This window comes from Pseudochaenichthys georgianus, chromosome 11 (assembly GCF_902827115.2).
Source record: "Pseudochaenichthys georgianus chromosome 11, fPseGeo1.2, whole genome shotgun sequence".
Taxonomy (NCBI): domain Eukaryota; kingdom Metazoa; phylum Chordata; class Actinopteri; order Perciformes; family Channichthyidae; genus Pseudochaenichthys; species Pseudochaenichthys georgianus.
Window position 1 is genome coordinate 5,863,736 of NC_047513.1, and position 3,699 is coordinate 5,867,434.

The 3,699-nt window shown below is 40.6% G+C and overlaps 1 pseudogene; it reads right to left on the reverse strand.

Moving 5' to 3' along the window:
* Positions 1-529: 529 nt before the first annotated feature.
* Positions 530-1,391, reverse strand: LOC139434814 (uncharacterized; annotated as a pseudogene).
* Positions 1,392-3,699: the final 2,308 nt, after the last annotated feature.

Sequence of the window (3,699 nt, forward strand, 5' to 3'; positions counted from 1 at the left end):
GGAGGTATAATTTAATTTTGGTTTAGTATTGAGAAGTAAACTTTAAAAGATTTCTGCAACTCCACCTCCTCGGCCTGTGCCTCGGGCAATATGAGTATTGATATGGCTGGGTGGAGTGGCCTCATTTATGCTGACATATTCTTCGTGCCTCAACCAAGTTTCAGTGAGACAGCATATATCAATATTATAATCTGATATTAAATCATTTATCAATATTGCTTTAGATGCTAAAGATCTTATGTTTAAGAGTCCACATTTAATCTTCCTGTTTTGTTGCACTGTAGAAGTGTTTACATTTACTTTTATTAAGTTTTATTATTATTTATTATTATTATTTTATTAAGTTTTAATAAGTTATTTTATTAAGTTTTATTAAGTCCTCTATTAGGTTTTACTTTAAATTGTCCTTGGGCAGACGCACACACCGTTAATATTGGGTATTTTATTGGAGAGAGCGCAGAGGAGCGCAGAGAAGCGCAGAGAAGTGTGTAAGACTGCGACTCCGCCTCCTGGTCTCAACTCCACTTTGTCATGGATTAAGTCCACAAAGCCCTGAAATGTTTGCCGAAATTAGATCTGCACCTTCCAAAGTAGGATGAATGCCGTCTCTCTTAATCAGACCAGGTTCTCCCCAGAAGGCTGTCCAATTATTTACGAAGCCCACATTGTTTGCTGGGCACCACCAAGACAACCAGCGCTGAAATGATGACATGCGGCTATACATGTCGTCATTGATCAGATTGGGGAGGGGACCAGAGAAAATTACAGTGTCCGACATTGTTTTAGCATAACTACACACCGACGCCACATTATCTTTGGTGCATTCTGATTGGCGTAAACGAACATCATTACCACCGACGTGAATAACAATCCTATTGTATTTACGTTTAATTTTAACCAGCCGTTTAAGATGCGCCTTAACGTTGCCCACTCTGGCCCCCGGAATGCATGTGACTGTGGAGGCTTCGGTCTCTAAATTCACGTGTCTCATAATAGAGCTACCAATAACCAGAGTTGGCTTCTCAGCGGGTGTCTCGCTGAGTTGAGAAAATCTGTTAGATAAGTGAACGGGTTGGTGCGAACCTGCGAGTCTCGCTTTATGCCCCTTCTGAGCAATCACCCAGTCTTCAAGCTGCTCAGGAGTTGCCGGGGAACGGCTAGTACAAGTACTCTTGCCGGTCTATACCGGCTAACATGGGTTTTTAATGTAGCTGAGTTACTTTCTAAAATGCGGAGCCGGGCTTCTATGGCTATGATTCCAACTCCAACCTAGCAACTGTACTACATTTAACACACGCAGGCTTATCGGTACCAGTAAAGGAGGAAGGGAAGTAGCCAAACATAAGACAGATAGAGCAGGAAATAGCACCCGAGGGTGGGGAAGTAGCCATGGTTAGCTATCAAGCTAAAGTAGCTACCGTTAGCAAAACCGAAAGAAGTGTAAGCAACTGTGGAGTTACAGTCGCTAAGAGAAGGAGAGTTGTGAGTGCTTAAGCTGTAGTAACGTGTGATTATAACGTCAGGTAGCTGCCGTGATCAAGAATTGTAAAAACGATAGATTTAATTTAAGATAATGTAACTGATATTATACATGTGTATTATACTCTTATATAAGATGTATGTAGATAGTATAAGAAATGTGCAGAATACGACAGTTTAATGGTGGAGGTATACACACATAGATGTCTTGTAATGCACTGTTGAGGAACCTGCAACCCAAGTTTTTCATCTCCGACCTTGTCAGGTATTGAACAATCAATAAATAAAGAACACAGAATTATTAAATATAAAACACAGAATGTGTGTGATTATACTAAATGATTTACAAATAAACACCATATTTACAACTGTTACACATGCTGATGTAACACAAATGTTTCCAACTTGGGATCAATAAAGTATATCTTATCTTAAGATGATCGATGGCTACTGCCATATTTGCCTCTGAACCTTGACAAGTGCATGTTTCAGGCTTATCAATGAACAACAGGAGGGGTCACAGACATAAGACCAGCTGTTAAATAAAGCTCTTCTGACCTTAGCTGTCGTGTGGGTATATATTAATGCTGCCCATTATGGGCACGAGCAATTTTCACCCATTTATTAATTATATGTTTTAAATGTGAGTGTTTCCTATCCCCTAAACCTCCAGGGATGTACACAGTTTAATACTGGCAACTTCTTATTATGGGAAATACAAAAACGTCTTTTAAAACTACAATTCCCAGTAGAGACGTGCCATAGAGAACATGTTGCGAAACAAAATAGCCAGCATGTGTAGTTCTGGGGACGGGGTGGGGGAGGGGGGACGCGGTGGACCCGTTCAAATCCAGTTTTGGACAGTTTGCCGTGGTTCCATCCCATTTCAAGTGCTGTTCGACGCTCGGCGTAACCCTCGGAGCACACTCAAACATCCAATCACAGAGCTTGAGGACTATCACAGGGTTTGTCAAGAGAAGCGGAGAGAATACTTACTTCCTGGTGTAAATGAGCTGCTCCGACCCTCGGTCCTGACGGACACCAACTTGTGTTTATTAATCAAAAAAATAAATAAACACAAGGATAATTATGTGTTATTGTTGAGTAAATGGAGAATTGCACAGGGAAAATAACGTAGATCTATGCCACAATTTTAGATTCAGATTTTGTTAAACTAATAGCCTACGTTTGCGCTGTGGACCAACACTATAAATTGACGTGGAAGGGAGTAGCAATAAAGATAACACCATTAAACAGTTACACAATATAACAGAAGAAATATCGATACCAGCGTCCCTAGCAACCACCTTGGTAACAATGAAAACGTTGAATGGACACAATTTCCTGAAGTAATCTTGTTGTTTTATCCGACCTACCAACAACACAGTACACAGAGTTTCCAAACAAACTGCGCAATGCGAACTGCGCTAACGTATTTTTGTGTCTGTTATTTTTAATATAAACAAGAAGATACGTGTACATATATGGTTAGCAACTTACCGTTAGCAGCCTGGCTAACAGTACTGTAGGCAGGGGCGGCGGGTACTGTAGGCTAGGGAAGGCTAAGCCTTCCCAAATATTTGTGTCACTGCATGGTAAAAGAAAAATATAATGTATAATGTGTGTGTCTTTGACATTAGCGCTGCTATGCAGCCACCTGTGCCGTGTACTACGAAGCCAGTTCAACATACCCTGGATACGTTTGAGGTATGATATCTTAACTAACTAACAAACACGCTCTCGCTAAGCGGTCCTACGACGCTGGTTATCAACTCGGTAAATCAAGCCAGGGTTTTTCTCTCCAGCGTGTTCACGTGAAAGGGGCGGGGTTAGCAACATTTGACCAATCACAAACAGGGATAAGTGTAGCCTAGCGCAGCGTCATACTTCATTAATGAAAAGTAAACTAATATTAGACAAATATGAACTTTAAACATCCATGACTTAAACATATAATCTAGGATACAAGCCACATAGTTGCACCTGCAAGGTGAATACAGCTGGTAACAGAAAAAGTGTCTGAATGCGTACATTAACAGGTTTATGATATCACTGCCCCGTCTAAAACACGATCTGACTTTAATTACATTTGACTTGAGTATTTCGTCAACTTAATGTGTTGCTTAAAATAATACTTCTGCATACAGTAGGCCTATGTGACAATGTAAGTGTTGCACGGCCAGATACGGCTCAGCTGACTCAGGTAAGGAAATATATGAT